The sequence below is a fragment of the Trachypithecus francoisi genome, unplaced genomic scaffold (assembly GCF_009764315.1).
Source record: "Trachypithecus francoisi isolate TF-2019V2 unplaced genomic scaffold, Tfra_2.0 Lachesis_group17, whole genome shotgun sequence".
Taxonomy (NCBI): Eukaryota; Metazoa; Chordata; class Mammalia; order Primates; family Cercopithecidae; genus Trachypithecus; species Trachypithecus francoisi.
The window spans coordinates 38,930,360-38,947,934 of record NW_022681462.1 but is presented as its reverse complement, the minus strand read 5'-3'; the positions used below and the strand labels follow the sequence as shown (position 1 = coordinate 38,947,934).

General features: G+C 46.0%; 1 long non-coding RNA gene across 1 annotated transcript in view; it reads right to left on the bottom strand.

Moving 5' to 3' along the window:
• The window catches only part of LOC117062174, a 38,286-nt gene that overhangs the window by 19,976 nt on the left and 735 nt on the right, over nt 1-17,575 (bottom strand). The window contains exon 2 of the long non-coding RNA XR_004428234.1: nt 16,857-16,964. This is a non-coding gene — a long non-coding RNA (uncharacterized LOC117062174). The remainder of the gene's footprint in view (nt 1-16,856; nt 16,965-17,575) is intronic.

The following is a 17,575-nucleotide window of genomic DNA, read 5'->3' as shown; positions in this document are numbered from 1 at the left end:
CATGATGTAATCAGGTTTTCTTTCATTTTTACCCTGAGTCTGCTTTTGCTGACCACCAGGAGGAAAGCGGGCATGGGGTTGGGGAAGTTAAGAGACTGGGCTAGCAACACTTAAGTCCATAACAGTAGTTAGAATGGAGACCCCTGTGTTCTCACCCACAGCCCTTTCTACTGACTCCAAACCCCACTGCACTCTTTAAGTTCTGTTGTTTTTCTGGCATCTTCCCATTCCCCACCCTTGCCTCTGCTTTTAGCACATTGTATTTGATAATACTTATTATCAGGCTGCAGAGGAGCCAGCAACTGTGATGAAGATTAGCTTCCCCCTTGTTTGTTTCTAAGATCTCAGAAAGTAAGGGGACACCTTCTTGTAGTCCAGCAACATCCAGCATAAAGCCTGGTACTTGATTACATATTTGCAGAATTGAATTTGAGGAACCTAGATATAACCCCCACTACAATAAAAATTTGGCAAAAGTGAAGTAGGAAAGATGGCTTAAAAATCCTGATACTGGCTGGGTGCAGTGGCTCACACCTGTAATCCCAGCATTTTGGGAAGTCAAGGCAGGTGACTTGCTTGAGCTCCGGAGTTTGATACCAGCCTGGGCAACATAGCAGGACCCCATCTCTACAAAAGATACAAAAGTTAGCCAGGTGTTGTGGTGCATGCCTGGACTCCCGGCTACTCCTCCGGGAGCTGAGGTGGGAGAATCGCATGAGCCCAACAGGCAGAGGTTGCAGTGAGCTATGGTTGCACCACTGCACTCCAGTCTGGGCGAGAGAGTGCGACCCTGTCTCAAAAAAGAATCCTGATGCTAAAAACATGAAAGCATCAAATCCTGGAAGTGTTTTGTTTTGTTTTGTTTTGTTTGAGACAGAGTCTCCCTTTGTTGCCCACGCTGGAGTGCAGTGGCACCATCTCAGCTCACTGCAACCTCCACCTCCTGGGTTCAAGCGATTCTCCTTCCAGGAAAGAGCACAGGGCTCTCCTGATGCACCCTTCAGGGAGGCAGTAGGACTAGCCTGAGAGCTGGTCCAGGGATAGGAAGCCCATGAGAAATTTTGAAAACTAGTTACTTAGTCTGCTGTTTGCCTCCCAGGATTAGACAGAAAAGCAGACTTTTATGATGTTAGGATGGTGTGGGGGGTTTTCTTACTGATATCTTTCTCTAGATGCATTACAACAAACGCTATTTTATTTCTGTGCCATTTTTCTCTGAGAGAGTGGAGACAGAATAAGCTCCCAGTCTAACCACTAGCCATAGTGGAGAAGTCAAGGGCTAAGCAGGGACTCTGGATGTTCTTTGGCTCACTGCTGGGAACATCTATGATCCCCCATAACTAGATTGTCAAAGCACTGCCTTGCGAGACTTCCCCCAGAGAGCCTATCCCTGCAACTACAGTAACTGTCACCAGGTGGCTCATTTTCACCGTTTTCCCCAAGTACAGTCATGCGTTGCTTAAAGATCTGAGAAATGCGTTGTTAGGTGATTTCGTCCTGCAAACATCACAAAGTGTACTTACACAAACCTGGACGGCACAGCCTACTGCACACCTGGGCTGTAAGGTGCAGGCTATTGCTACACACCTGGACAGCATGATGTCTACTGAATACTGTAGGCCATGGTAACAAAACGGTAAGTATTTGTGTGTCTAAACATAGAAAAGGGACAGTAAAAATACAGTATTAAAAAGTTTTTTTTTTTTTGAGACGGAGTCTCACTCTATCACCCAGGCTGGAGCACAGTGGTGCGACCTCAGCTCACTGTAACCTCTTCTTCCTAGGTTCAAGCAATTCTCATGCTTCAGCCTCTGGAATAGCAGGGATTACAGGAGCCTGCCACCAGGCTCAGCTAAGTCTTGTATTTTTAGTAGAGACAGGGTTTCATCATGTTGGTCAGGCTGACCTCGAACTTCTGACCTCAGGTGATACACCCGCCTCGGCCTCCCAAAGTGCTGGGATTAGAGGCGTGAGCCACCATGCCCAGCGCCAGTATTATAATCTTATGGGACCACTGTTGTATATGTGTTCCCTCACTGACTAAAACATTGTTCTGTGGCACGTGACTGTAGTAGACAGTTGAGGACTGAGATAAAGAACATTCTTCCACCTGTAAAGGTATTCCTCCGTCCCCTCATACGTTCAACATATCATGAGAACAAGCATGTCAACATAATCTAAATATGGCAGATATTGCAAAATTCAACTATACAAAGTCCCACATGCCATGAACTGCTTTTAAATTTCTCATGTGGACAATGACTTAAAACAACAAATAGGCTAGGTGCGGTGGCTCACATCTATAATCCGAGCACTTTGGGAGGCCGAGGTGGGAGGATCACTTAAGCCCAGGAGTTTGAGACCAGTCTGGGCAACATGGCAAAATCCCGTCTCTACAAAAAAAAAAAAAATTAGAAAATAGAATAGAAAATAGGCAGGCATGGTGGCACATACTTAGACTCCCAGCTGCCTGGGAGGCTGAAGTGGAAGGATCACCAGAGCCTGGGAGGTTGAGGCTACAGTGAACCATGATTGTGCCACTGCACTCCAGCCTGGACTACAGAGTGAGACTTTGTCTCAAAATAAACAAACAAAAAGCAAATACAGGAACAGTATGTACCTGGCTACTTCCAACAACTCTTCTCCTAACAACTCTTAGTATCCCTAATCCCTAATCCCTTACTCGGTGCCTCCCTCTTTGGAGCAGCTGAGTAGCTTTCTTTTCTGATTCTTCTTCATGATCTGGGGGACTAAGAAAAGGTTGGGGAAGGGAGAGGGAACAGAGAGAACACCCCATGCAAAGGAACGGAGGGAGGGCAGGAGTAAAAAAGAAAGCTCTCAAAGGTGGGGTGGGGAGAAGTAGACCAACTTAAAAATTATTTTTGAGTCAGAAAGGCCAGGACACTGGAATTCACTAAATACAGGTGAAGGAGAAGATGGCTCCTGAATTTCTGGTGTGGATGCTTTTATAGAATCCAGAGGATGGTGCAGTTTGGGGACAGAAGAAATGACAGATATCCCTTTTTGAAGATGATGGATGAGTATTCCAGGACTTTGTTGATAAACAGTTAAGGTATTATTAGAAAATTAGAAGCTGTAGAAAGTTACTGAACTGAGCAAGGACATGATGAGAGATTTTAAGATCACTATAGGCTGGACACAGAGGCTTACTCCTATAATCCCAACACATTGGGAGGTCAAGGCAGGAGGACTGCTTAAGCCCAGGAGTTCAAGACTAGACTGGGCACCATAGTGAGATCCCTATCTCTAAATTTTTTTTTTTAAATCACAAGACCACTATGGTGGCTGAGGAAGACGGTTGACAAGAGGGAGAAAGAGTTGGAGATGAAACCAGACAGGGGCTGTTAGCCTTTATCCAGCAAGAGGTTAGAGGGCCTGAGCCAGGGCAGTGGAAGCTGAAAGCCATCCCTTCTTTGTCCAGCAGCTGACCACGTGCTAGCTCCCAACAACCAGAGGAGGGTCTTCTATCAATGCTCTGTAATGTTGAGTTTTGAAGGACTTCAGGGGGTGCTATAGTGACTGGCTCTTTGGGAAGAACCTGCTGCTTTCTCAAATGTTAGCTTTTAGAGTACCCAGAGAACACTGTCATAAATGATGGCAGCCACTTTGGGACCAGCTCCTCTCTTGCTAGCAGCAAGAATGTGAGTAGGAAGAGGAGAGGAAACAGTATAGAATTTGCTGGCATAGAGCTCTACTGCCTCCCAGGAAGACCCTGGGAGAATTTTCACCACTCAGAAAGGTCACAAACTTGCCCCGAGGGAGTGAGAGGGTTTCATACTGAGAAGTAATGAAGGAGAAAGGGTGCTCTTTCTCCAAAAGGATCTTTTCATGACTTACTCAAGAAAACAGCTGTCCAGTCCGGCCAACATGGTGAAACCTTGTCTCTACAAAAAAAAAAAAAAAAAAAGCAAAAATTAGCCAGGCATGCTGGTGCACACTTATAGTTCCAGCTACTGGGGAGGCTGAGGCCGGGGAACCACTTGAACCCTGGAGGTGGTAGCAGGAACTGTCGGTACAAAGACCTGGCTCAGGAAGAAGAAGAGCTCGGGCTGGTCAAGCCGAGATCGTGCCACTCCACTCCAGCCTGGGCCACAGAGCGAGACTCAGTCTCAAAACAAAACAAACAAAGCCCAAATGAATAAGTGATGATATATTCATACTATAGACACTCAATGAGTCAGTAGCACAAGTGGAATTACTAAATGGTTCATTAAGCAGATAAATGACAAATGCAAGTTGCAGAGAAGTGTGAATAGTACAATTGCAACCAAGTAAAAGAGTTTCTATGTCTGTTTAAATGGAATTTTTCATGGGCATAGAGGAAGTTTTGGAAGGATTCTCACCAAATGCTACACTAGTTACCTTACAAAGGTAGAGCTGGGGAGAGTGGAGAAGATTATTAACTTCAATATGCATCTCAGCATTGTTTGAGTTCTTTCCAATGCAGATAATACTTTAATCCAATGTGATTAATAAGTTAAATTTTAAAATTAAGGAAAAGGACACCAATAAACAACATTTACTCTCTCTCTATATATATTATTATTTTTTTTTTTTTTTCAAGATGGTGTTTCACTCTTGTCACCCAGGCTGGGCTAGAGTGCAGTGGTGTGATCTCGGCTCACTGCAATGTCTGCCTCCCGGGTTCAAGTGATTCTCCTGCCTCAGCCTCCCAAGTAGCTGGGCTTACAATCATGAGCCACCACACCTGGCTAACTTTTTGTATTTTTAGTAGAGACAGGGTTTCACCATGTGGGCCAGGCTGGTCTCAAACTCCTGGCCTCAAGTGATCCACCTGCCTCAGCCTCCCGAAGTGCCAGGATTACAGGTGTGAGCCACCGCCCCTGGCCAGCATTTACAATATCTTAGTTGATCTCATATTTGTATTCTACTTTATAGTTTATTTGACATAGTTTCATTTAACTCTAATAGGATCTCTGCAAAGCAGATATTTTCATTACTGTTTTATGTGAAAAAAAAAACAAAAAACAAAAAACCAATAATTAAAATAACTACAGCAGCCTAACAGGAAGCTTGTGATAATACAGTTATCATTGCATTGCCCTTGTTAGTATAACAATCCCCACTTTTCTGAATAACTCCCAATTCAGAGAGCATTTTAGGGGAGTAACAGGTGACAAGACAGTGCTGGGCTTTGGAATTAGGACTGGCTGCATTACTTCTTCCTTGTTTACAATTTTCCTTCAGCTTTCCAATCTGTTTCCTCACTGCAAACAGCACATTTTGAAGATTAAGCAATATAATATATAATATTTAGTGTAGAGGCCGGGCACGGTGGCTCACGCCTGTAATCCCTTTGGGAGGCCGAGACGGGCGGATCGCGAGGTCAGGAGATCGAGACCATCCTGGCTAACACGGTGAAACCCCGTCTCTACTAAAAAATACAAAAAACTAGCCGGGCGAGGTGGCGGCGCCTGTAGTCCCAGCTACCTGGGAGGCTGAGGCAGGAGAATGGCATGAACCCCGGAGGCGGAGCTTGCAGTGAGCTGAGATCCGGCCACTGCACTCCAGCCTGGGCGATAGAGCTAGACTCCGTCTCAAAAAAAAAAAAAAAAAAAAAAAAAAAAAAAAAATACAAAAAATTAGCTGAGCGTTGTGGCCGGCGCCTGTAGTCCCAGCTACTCGGGAGGCTGAGGCAGGAGAATGGCCTGAACCCGGGAGGCAGAGCTTGCAGTGAGCTGAGATCATGCCACTACACTCCAGGTTGGGCAACAGAGAGAGACTCCGTTTCAAAAAAAAAAATTTAGTGTAGAACCTGGTAAATAGAATTCAATAAACGGAAACAAAAATGAAATCACAACTTCAGTTCTCTCAGCTCTAAAATGGGCACAGTCCTGTGGTAGGGTTATTCTGAGGACTAAGAGACAACTAAGAGTTAAAGGGTCATACAAATACGTGTGATGTATATTTCTTATGATTATATGATGGGGGAGAAAGGTACAGAAAAAAACCTTTAGTAAAACACGCAGCATATAAAAACTTTATAATGTTTATGTTTAAATGTGGACATTGACTATGCCTATGACAAGGACTTAGAGGCTGGCATTTGATCCGGTGAGGACAACGTGTTTTGCAAATATAAAAGTATGGTTATTATTCAAGTAATCAAGAAACACCTTTGTTGTATAGGGGTTTTGGGCTGCCCAGGGGGTGGAAGAGGGCTGGGAATGCCTCCTTTCTCCCAGGCGTTTGACCCTAGCTGCCGGTCTATAGGAATCAGCGGGGAGCCGGGGCGCAGCGCGGCCGGAGGGTTTGGAGATGAAAGATAGGAGGATGCCGTCTGTATTCTGGTACTGGGGCAGGGACTCTGGCTCGGGCGCAGCTGGGAGCGGCGGCAGAAACTGTCGGTACAAAGACCTGGCCCAGGAGGAAGAAGAGTTCTGGGTGGCTAAGTGGTGACAACAGACGCTGAGGCAAAGTGGGAGCTCCGCGGGCCCGCGGCGCTCTGCGTTCCGGGGCAAGGGCCTTGGGATGGAGGGTGGGGGACTGAGTGTCACCGAGTCAGTCCAGTGCGGTGACTGATCCTCTTGTGACAGATGCGGGAGGGTGGGCTGGGCATGAGAACCACCGGCGATGGAGGTGTGGCTTGCGGGAGATGCTGGTGAAGGAGGAAGAGGAGGGGCGAGAGGAGTCCGTCGCTCTCCTAGGTTAATTACCACTCACTCCGCCCTCGGGACTAATGGATTCGTCCGGGGCGCAGACCTGCTGGGCAGCCAGAGGGTGGCTCCTGGGTAAGTTTCAAAACCAGCGTTTCTGGAAGACCTGCTGCATACCATGTCCTATACTAGGCAGTTTATATTCGTGGTATCTCATAGAATACCTTCAATAACCTTGGGAGATATTATGGCCCCCATTTTATGGAGGAGGAAACTGAGGCTTACTGAATCAAAGGATTTCCATGCAATGGGTATAATCAGGCAAACCATAGGTGAATTGTAAGTAGTTTAAAAAAAAAAAAGAAAATAACTCAATTTAGCTACTCATCAGAAATACAGGCCGGGCATGGTGGCTCACACCTGTAATCCCAGCACTTTAGGAGGCCAAGGCAGGCGGATCATGAGGTCAAGAGATCCAGACCATCCTGGCCAACATGGTGAAACCCCGTCTCTACTAAAAATACAAAAATTGGCTGGGTATGGTGGCTCGCACCTGTAGTCCCAGCTACTCGGGAGGCTGAACCCAGGAGGAAGAGGTTGCAATGAGCCGAGATCATTTGCCACTGCACTCCAGCTTGGGCTACAGAGCAAGACTCCGTTAAAAAAAAAAAAAAGTAAAGAAAGAAATACAAATGAAACCAACAGTGGATCCCATTTTTCTGCTATCACATGGAAAACATTTAAAATATTTATGTGTGTAAGCAAAAGTGTGATGAAAGAATTCTCTCATAGGCTGTTGTTAGAAATGTATCTTTATGACTTTTTTTTTTTGTCAGTATCTATCTAAATTCAAAAGATAATTTGTCTTGAAAATTCCACTTTGGGAATCTATTCTTTAAAAGTAATCACACAGGTAAATGTTAATCTTAGTGGGAAAGGCAAGTAAAAGAGTTAAGGGTTTTTTAAATGTGATTGACCCACTATTACAGGGTTGCTGGAAAATACTAGCCTGGAGGTCCAATCAGCTCTGTCCAATTCCAGTAATCATGACCCTCAGGCAGCTTCGCCATAATCACTGCACTCTGGCATCACCAGGACCCACAGGCCCCTTTTCCAAGTGTAAGGGCTGTTTACCTGCAGTAGTGCACATTTCTTGCAAGGCCTCTTTCAAGTTGTTTTTCTTCCTTTATTTATTTATTTATTTTTTGAGACGCTCAGGCTGGAGTGTGGTGTCACAATCTCAGCTCACTGCAACCTCTGCCTCCTGCATTTAAGCAATTCTCCTCCCTCAGCCTCCCGAGTAGCTGAGATTACAGGCATGTGCCACAACGCCCAGCTGATTTTGGAGTTTTTTGTTTGTTTGTTTGTTTTTCTGTTTTTTGCTTTGAGATGGAGTTTCACTCTTGTCACCCAGGCTGGAGTCCAATGGTGCGATCTCAGCTCACTGCAACCTCCACCTCCTGGGTTCAATTGATTCTCTTGACTCAGCCTCCCAAGTACCTGGGACTACAGGCGTGCACCACCACACCTGGCTAATTTTCGTATTTTTAATAGACGGGGTTTTGCCACATTGGCCAGGCTGGTCTCGAACTCCTGGCCTCAAGTGATCCTCCTGCCTCAGCCTCCCAAAGTGCTGGGATTACAGACGTGAGCCACCGCACCCGGCCTCTTTCTTTTCTTCGGAGAGGAAGTCATATTATGTTGCCCAGGCTGGAGTGCAGTGACTATTCACAAGTGTGATCATAGTGCACTGCAACCTCCAACTCCTGGCCTCAAGAGATCTTCCTGTCTCACCTTCCCCAGTAACTGGGACTATAGGTGTGCACCACCCATCCACTACTTCCAAGATTTAAAGAATCCAAAGTTTTTTGTTTTTTTTTTTTTGAGACGGAGTCTCGCTCTGTCCCCCAGGCTGGAGTGCAGTGGCCGGATCTCAGCTCACTGCAAACTCCGCCTCTCAGGTTCACGCCATTCTCCTGCCTCAGCCTCCCGAGTAGCTGGGACTACAGGCGCCCGCCACCTCATCCAGCTAGTTTTTTGTATTTTTTAGTAGAGACGGGGTTTCACTGTGTTAGCCAGGATGGTCTCGATCTCCTGACCTCGTGATCCGCCCGTCTCGGCCTCCCAAAGTGCTGGGATTACAGGCTTGAGCCACCGCGCCCGGCCCGAGAATCCAAAGTTTTAAGAACCTATATTTTGAACACTCATAGGTGAGTCTAAGACATTGCTTCTTGATCTTGATAGCACAATAGAATAATAATGTGACCTTAAAAAAGAAAAGAAAAGCAGCCAATACACAGGCAGCATTCCAGCCCTGCAAGTCACAACCTGTGGGTGTGAGGCCCAAGCCTCAGGACTTTTTTAAGCCTCCCGATGATTCCAAAGTGCAGTCAAAGCTGAGAACCACATGCCTCCCCTTTCATAGAGGCTACAGGACCAGGAGCATCAGCAGAAATGCAGTGTCTCGGGTTCTACTCCAGACCTGCTGGACCAGAATTCATGCTTTAACAAGAAGCCAAAGTAATTCACACAAACATTAATATTTGAGATAGACTGTAGTGAGGTTTTAGATTTATTTCAACCCTTCTCCTGTACTGGCCCCACCCTGACTGCTTCAGGGACAGGCTGGCACTAAGATAAAGTGCACCTGGGCCATGGTTCATTCTACTGACATCTCCCAAGCAACTCCTAAGAGGAAGGGACTATTCTAGAAGGGACCTGCAACCATTCCCCCAGATCCCTAAGCTCTGGATGGACAAATGCAGGTTGAGTAGGAACTAGCTTCGAAGCTATATAAATGTTGACAGTCAGAACTCTAGGTTTGTTGGAGACTTAAAGTAAATCAACAATGTGAGACATCTAGCAAAACTTCAGACACAAACAGGTTGCATTCATTGGTCCCTACCACCTCTCACAGGACCTCAGAACTAGTCTGCCCACCTCCGGTCTCGAACCAACTCATGCTGTCATGACAGAATATTTTACAACATAAATCTGGCCGTGCTATTTCTTCCCTGCTTAACATCCTCTGAAAGTCCCTGGACATCCTCAGTTTCAAAGTCAAACTCATGAGCTTGGCATACAAGGCCCTCCACCAACTGATCCAGTTGATCCTTAATTCTTGAGAACCCACATGTGCCTGTTCTGCTTTTCAGGAGTCACAAATGAACTCCTGGCCTTTTCTCAAGCTGCCATGTTCCCTAGCTTGTCTGTCTGTTCCCCTCTTACCTCCTCTACCCACCTGGAAATTGTTCCTATCAAGTTTCTCCTCCAGGATCACAATCTTGGTGAATATCCTCCTGATTGGCCCTCATCCCAGTGAAGGGATGAACAAGACATAATTAGGAAGAGGCCTGTCACCTGACTTTGGGAGTTTTTTTGGTTTGTTTTTTTGAGACACAGTCTCACTCTTTTGCCCAGGATGGAGTGCAGTGACATGATTATGACTCACTGCAGCCTCAACCTCCTGGTCTTAAGTAATCCTCCCACCTCAGCCTCCCAAGCAGCTGGGACTACAGGCACGCATCACCACACCCAGCTAATTTGTTATTGTTGTTGTTGTTATTTTGTAGAGATGAGGTCTCACTCTGCTGCCCAGGCTGGAGTGCAGTGGCACAATCATGACTCACTGTAGCTGTGACCTCCTGGTCTCAAGCAATCCACCTCAGCCCTCGAGTAGCTAGGACTGCAGGCACGCACCACCACACCTGGATAATTTTTGTATTTTTTTGTAGAGACAGGGTTTCACCATGTTGTCCAGGCTGGTCTCGAATTCCTGGGCTCAAGCTGTCCTCCCACCTGGCCTCCCAAAGGTGAGATTACAGTCATGAGCCACTGTGCCCGGCCCTGACTTTTGATTTGAAGGCCTTTCCAGTGAGAGCAGTTTGACTCTGTTCTCAAGGCACAGCTTTTAAGAGCCAAGCCCCACCTGAGCTTGGACACACCGGGATACAGTTTTAAGTGTTTAACAGAAACCCAAATTACCAGTGACATAAACCAAGGGTTCTCAACCATGGCTGGGGAGCATTTTAAATATCCAATGCTGGCCAGGAGCCACCAGTGGCTCATGCCTGTAATCCCAGCACTTTAGGAGGCCGAGGTGGGTGTATCACCTGAGGTCAGCAATTCAAGACTAGCCTGGCCGACTTGGTGAAACCTCATCTCTACTAAAAATACAAAAACTTAGCCGGGCATGGTAGCAGGTGCCTATAATGCCAGCTATTGGGAAGCTGAGGCAGGAAAATTGCTTGAACCTAGGAGGTGGAGGTTGCAGTGAGCTGAGATTGTGCCACTACACTCTAGCCTGGGCAACAGAGAGAGATTCTGTCTCAAAAAATTATCCAATGCCAGGTTATACCTTAGGCCAATTACATCAGAAATTTAGGAGAAGTGGCAAGCATCAGTTTTTGTTTTTGTTTTTGTTTTTTTGAGATAGAGTCTCACTCTGTTGCCCAGGCTGGAGTGCAGTGGCGTGATCTCAGCTACTGCAAGCTCCGCCTTCCAGGTTCACACCGTTCTCCTGCCTCAGTCTCCCTAGTAGTTGGGACTACAGGCACCCGCCACCACACTCGGCTAATTTTTTTTTTTTTTTTTGGATTTTTAGTAGAGACGGGGTTTCACCATGTTAGACAGGATGGTCTCGATCTCCTGACCTTGTGATTGGCCCACCTCAGCCTCCCAAAGTGCTGGGATTACAGGCATGAGCCACTGCACCCGGCAGTATATATATATATTTTTAAAGCTCCACAGTGATCCTAATGTTCAGGTAAGCTTAAGAAACATTGGCTCAAACAATTGGAGGTTTATTTTATTCCATGGGACACTCCTGACCTGACGAGACTACTGTGTACCACCCAAAAAGCCAGCCTTCTTCTCACTGCCATTTCACCATCCCTAGGGCAGGGCCCTTATCCACGAGGTCCAACTAGGCTCATAACTTGTCCAAGCACCAGGATGCAGGAGGGGAAGGGCATGGCCTGGGAAGAGGCATACACCATTTTTGCTTATGGCCCATTGGCTGGGATCTAGTCACACGGATGTGTTTTATGCAAGGGAAGCTGGGAAATGTAGTCTTTATTCCAAGTGGCCATTGCTCAGCTAAAATCTTAGGGGTCTGTTAATACAGAAGAGATGATGGCTAAGGGGAGAATCTAGCAGAGCTCAACCTAAGGAATAATATCCTCAAGAACAGAATGATCATGTACTGGGATAAGACGTGGCAGTGTGCTCCCTGCCACCTGGAGAAGTCATCACGCCAGGAGAGAACCACAGCTCGAAGGCAGTCAGATATTCACTCAGTCCACAACTCAATTCTTCTTTCTCAGTCACCACAGTCAATATACTGGCCTTCTTCCTGTTCCATGAGCATACCCAGAACTCTTCATCAGATGGCCTTGTGCTTGCCACCAAAGAGCTTCTGCCCAGAGTTTCTCCTGTCATTTGGATCTCAGAGAAGTACCCATTTTTTTTTCTTTTTCTTTCTTGTTTTTTTCCTGAGGCAGAAGCTTGTTGTGTGGCCAAGCTGGAGTATAGTGCTTGGCTCACTGCAACCTCTGCCTCCTGGGTTCAAGCGATTCTCCTGCCTCAGCCTCCCTAGTAGTTGAGATTACAGGTGCCCATCACCACACCTGGCTAGTTTTTGCATTTTTAGTAGAGACGTGGTTTCACCATGTTGGCCAGGCTGGTCTCGAACTCCTGACCTCAAGTGATCCGTCCGCCTCAGTCTCCCAAAGTGCTGGGGTTACAGGGGTGAGCCACTGCACCCGGCTTGCTTTTTTTTTTTTCATAGCGCTTATAATATCTCTCTCTCTCTCTCTCTCTCTCTCTCTCTCTTTTCAGAGACGGGGTCTTGCTTTATTTCTCAGGCAAGAATGCAGTAGTGCAATCTTGGCTCACTGAAGCCTCAACTCCAGGGCTCAAGGGATCCTCCTGCCTCAGCCTCCCAAGTAGCTGGGATTACAGGCACACGCCACTAAATATGGCTTTTTATTTTCTGTAGAGATGGAGGTCTCACTATGTTGCCAACGCTGGTCTTGGACTCCTGGGCTCAAGCAATCCTCCCGCCTTGCCTCCCAAAGCACTGAGATTATAGATGTGAGCCACTGCATGCAGCAGTCCTTGTAATCTTGAGATAGACTACTAGGGTTCAAATCCTGGCTCCACCATTCACTAGTCATCTGACCTTTCTGTGTCTCAGTTTTCTCATCTATAAAATGGGGGTGATAATAGTGCCTGTCTTTACCTGTAAAGTTAAAGTTAAAATGGTAAATGTTATGTGTGTATTTTATGGAGCATTTTCAAATTTTACTGTGCGTTTTAAGAACACTTGGTTGTCTCTTTCAGGTTTTCACCCCCAGGCTCCTTGCGGGTCACCAATAATAATCTTGTTGCTATTACTACATCCAGTGCTAAGTCCTCAGTCCTGGCCCAGCAACAGCATCTGACGCTGCTCATCCGCAGATTGCTCCCTCCTCCCTCTCACCTTTCTTCACGTGATCTCCAGAACACCAGACCCCTGTGGTTTTTGTCCCACCTCAAAGCTCCCGCCATCTGCCTGACCTTTCAACTTTGACCTGCCCTAGACCTCAGTCCTCGGACCACTTCCACTCCTTGGCAAGGGATTGAGTCTCCTGATTTTCAATGCCATCCATATGCTGTTAATTCCTGAGGATCTATCTCCAGGCCCTGACCTCTCTCCTGGACTCCGCCCTGTGTAGCCAGCTGCCTCCTCAAATCCTAGAGGCATTTCAAAGTTAATATTTCCAAAACCAAACTGATCTTCCCCAAACCCATTTGGACTATCGTCTTCTCCATCTCGATGAAAAGCAGGTTACCTTTCCAGTTTGCACAAGCCAAAAAATGGAGTCATCATCAATGTCTCTTTCTCTCATGTACTCCACAGCCAATCTGTCAAGAAATCTCAGGCTCTGCCTTCACACACAATCAAAATCCAACCATTTCTCCACCTTCTCCACCTCCACAGTGATTGCTGTGGTCCACGCCACCCCTACCTCTCACCTGGATTATCCCGCTTCTCCCTTTGTCCCCTCTGTCTTTTCTCAATCCAGTGGTCAAAGTGGTTCTTCTAAAACAGAAGCCAGGCCGGATGTGGTGGCTCACACCTGTAATCTCAGCACTTTGGGAGGCCAAGGCAAGTGGATCACTTCAGGTCAGGAGTTCAAGACCAGCCTTGCCAATATGGTGAAACTCCATCTCTAATAAAATTACAAAAATTAGCTGGCCGTGGTGGCATGCACCTGTAATCCCAGCTACTCAGGAGGCTGAGACAGGAGAACTGCTTGAACCCAGGTGGCAGAGGTTGCAGCGAGCTGAGATCCCACCACCCCACTCCAGCCTGGGTAAAACAGCAAGACTCTGTCTCAAAAATAAATAAATAAATAAATAAATAAATAATAAAACAGAAACCAGGTTATGTGACCCTTTGTTCATTACTTTGCAGTGGCTCCTGTCTCACTTGAAATAAGAGTCACAGCCTTTGTAAGGGCTTACCTGCACCTAGACAGTCCTGAGAAACCTTATAACCACCCTGATACTGCCTCCCAGGCGCCTCCCCAGGGTCTGCCCTTCCTGTTCCTTCAGTCCCAGTCCTCCCTGTGCGAAGGGCTCCCCTTCTCCAAGGTATTGCTCAAATGCCACCTTCTCTGAGGAACCTGTTGAGCCTCTGCCTGGTGTCATAACTCTGACATCCTCCTTGCCTGCTTTGTCTTTCTCCACTCCACTTACAACCTCCAACATGCCACGTTTCCCTCATTTTATTTATTGTTATTTTCCCCAACTAGAATGGAATCTCCTTGTCTTATCATTATTTTTTATTTTTGCTATATTCCCGGTACTTAGAATTGTGCCTGGTACACAGGTGTTAAATACGTATGTGCTAAATGAGAGGAAAATGATTGAATTAAAAGTCATTTTTCTCCAGCATTGTGGGTCTGTTTCTTCATAGTATAAAGAACTCAGATGTATCACTGCTTTTGCAAACATTGTCCTACTTTGTTCTTTGCCTTTTAATTTTTTTTTTTTTTTTGGCAGGGTCTCACTCTGTCACTCAGGCTGGAGTGCTGTGGCATGATCTCGGTTCACTGCAGCCTCCGCCTCCTGGGTTCAAGTGATTCTCCCACCTCAGTCTCCCAAGTAGCTAGGACTCAGGAGCACACCACCATGCCTGACTAATTTTTGTATTTTTGGTTAGAGATGGGGTTTTACCAGGTTGCCCAGGCTGGTATTGAACTCCTGGACTCAAGGGATCTGTTGGCCTCAGCCTCCCAAAGTGTTAGGATTACAAGCAGGAGCACTGCACCCAGCCTGCCTTTTTATTTTATGGGTTTTTTTCCATGCAGGAAGTTTGATTATTATGTAGGCAATGTATTAATTTAATTTTTTAATTTGTAGTTTCCAGATTTTATGTCATACTGAGAGAAACTTTCTTTTATGTGTGTTTGTGTCTCTCTGTGTGTGTATTTATACATATTTGTTGTGGTAAAGTACACACATAAAATTTACCATTTTAACTATTTTTTAAGTGTAGAGATCTATGACATTAAGTATATTCACACTGTAGTGCAATCATCATCACCATTTATCTCCAGAACTTTTCAACCTCCCAAACTGAAACTCTGTACCACTGAATAATAACTCCCCATTTCTTTCTTCCCCAACCCCTCACAACCACCATTCTTCCCCCTGTGTCTTTGAGTCTGACTAGGCATCTTATACAAATGGAATATACATTTTTTAATGTTTAGAAATTAACGGACATGTTCTGGAATGTTGCAAAGCCAAAACATTCTTTTTAATTTTTTAAAAATAGAGACAGGGTCTTGCTTTGTTATCCAGGCTGCTCTTGAACTCTTCAGCTTAAGTGATTGTCACACATCAGCCTCCCAAAGTGCTGGGATTACAGGTATGAGCCACCACTCCGGGCCCCCAAACATTCTTGAGCTACACTATGGTTCGGATATGGTTTATCTGCACCCAATCTCATTGAAATGTGATCCCCAGTGTGGCAGTGTTAAGGGGTGGGGCCTACTGGGAAGTGTTCGGGTCATGGGGGCAGATCCCTCACGAATGGCTTGGCGCAGTTCTTGAGGAAGTGAGTGAGTTCTTGCTCTCAAGGGACTGGGAATGAATCAGTTCCCAGGAGAGTAGGTTGTTACAAAGCCAGGACACTCTTCATGTTTTCGTTTCTTTGCTTGAGTCCACTTACCCTTTGACTTTCTCTGCCATATTATGACACAGCATGAAAGCCTTCTTCAGAAGCCAGAGCCATGCCCTTGAACTTCCCAGCCTGCAGAACCATGAGCTAAATACACCTCTTTCTTATATAAATTACACAGCCTCAGGTGTTCTTTTATAGCAACACAAAATGGACTAGTAAAAGATATTCTTTTTTTTTTTTTTTTTTTGAGATGCAATTTTACTCTTGTTGCCCAGGCTGGAGTGCAATGGCTTGATCTCGGCTCACTGCAACCTCCACCTCCTAGGTTCAAGCAATTCTCCTGCCTCAGCCTCCCAAGTAGCTCACCACCACGCCCAACTAATTTTTTTGTATTTTTAGTAGAGATGGAGTTTCACCATGTTGGCCAGGCTGGTCTCAAACTCCTGACCTCAGATGATCCTCTTACCTCAGCCTCTCAATGTGCTAAGATTACAGGTGTGAGTCACCATGCCCCAGCTGTAAAAGATATTTCAATCTGTGCATGCTCTGATCCACCTTACCCTAGCTCCCAAGTTATAGTTTATCTCTAGTAAAGACTTGCCACTGTCTGTCCAAGACTTCTAGGGGCTGTGCATCCTCTTCTGCTATTTCTCAGCATGTGATTCACATGGCACCAGTGACTCAGTCGCCAGTGAACCAGATAAAACAACAGCTTACTGGAGTTCACACCAGATCTAATGACTCTCCATCCAGACCTGGCAGAACTGAAGAATCAGCATTTGACCCAGGCACTCCATTGCCATCCCCTGCTAGGAACTCTCAGAGTCAAAGATCAACCATGAGTGGCTACTTGATCTGGAAGAGGGCACACTGTCGTAGAAGCCTGGGGCCTAAACCCTCACCCCTTGGTTGCTGGTGCTTTCTGTGAAATGAGTATAAGAATTCCTGTGTCACAGAGAAATGAAGTTGGAAGACCATACCCTCTGTGGCCATGTTTTGCAAGCTCTGAAATACATACAACATAAAAAAGCTGTTAGCATTACCTTCAAGCCCCCAGTCCTGTCTCTGCAGCCTCTGCCATAGGGTCCAGGCCAAAAAAAGACAAAAGCATCCATAGAGTTGACATCATGGTGGTGGGGGGCACACAGAATCTACAAGCAAGGGTGGGAAAATAGGTGTCAATCAATTCTCTTTTATATTAATAATTGAAAGAAACACTGTATTAGCCCTTTAAAAATGTTAAGTGCATTCATGTACTTTCTTTTTTGTATCTTGTGAGATGGGTGTAATTATCCTCCTTCTATACATGAGAAAATGAAAGGTCAAAATGAGATTTTTATGGGAGGAGGAAGCCAAACCCAGCTCTGCCAATGGCAGCTCAGCTACCACCCATGTGACATTTGGCCAAGTCACCTGAGGCCTTGGTTTTCTTTGCTACAACGTAGGCCTGATGGCTGTATTCACTCAATATGGTGAAGGTAGGTATTGAGTAAGATAAGGTATGTGCTCAGCCCAACGTTGGGGCTGGCACATTGCATGACTTTGTGAGTCTAGTTCCAGGATATCTGCTCCTGATTCTCTGCTCTCAGCCTCATATTGAGGAACGTCAGGGGACCCTAAAAAATACAAGAGGAATGAAGACAGATGGGGATGACTGCTGGAATCTGGCCATGTTCTGCCCAGAAACAAACTAGGTGAAGAGTAAAGAGTTTTATTCTGAGACTATTAAAATGTCTGTTGACCACAGCAGGCTCCCCCTGGA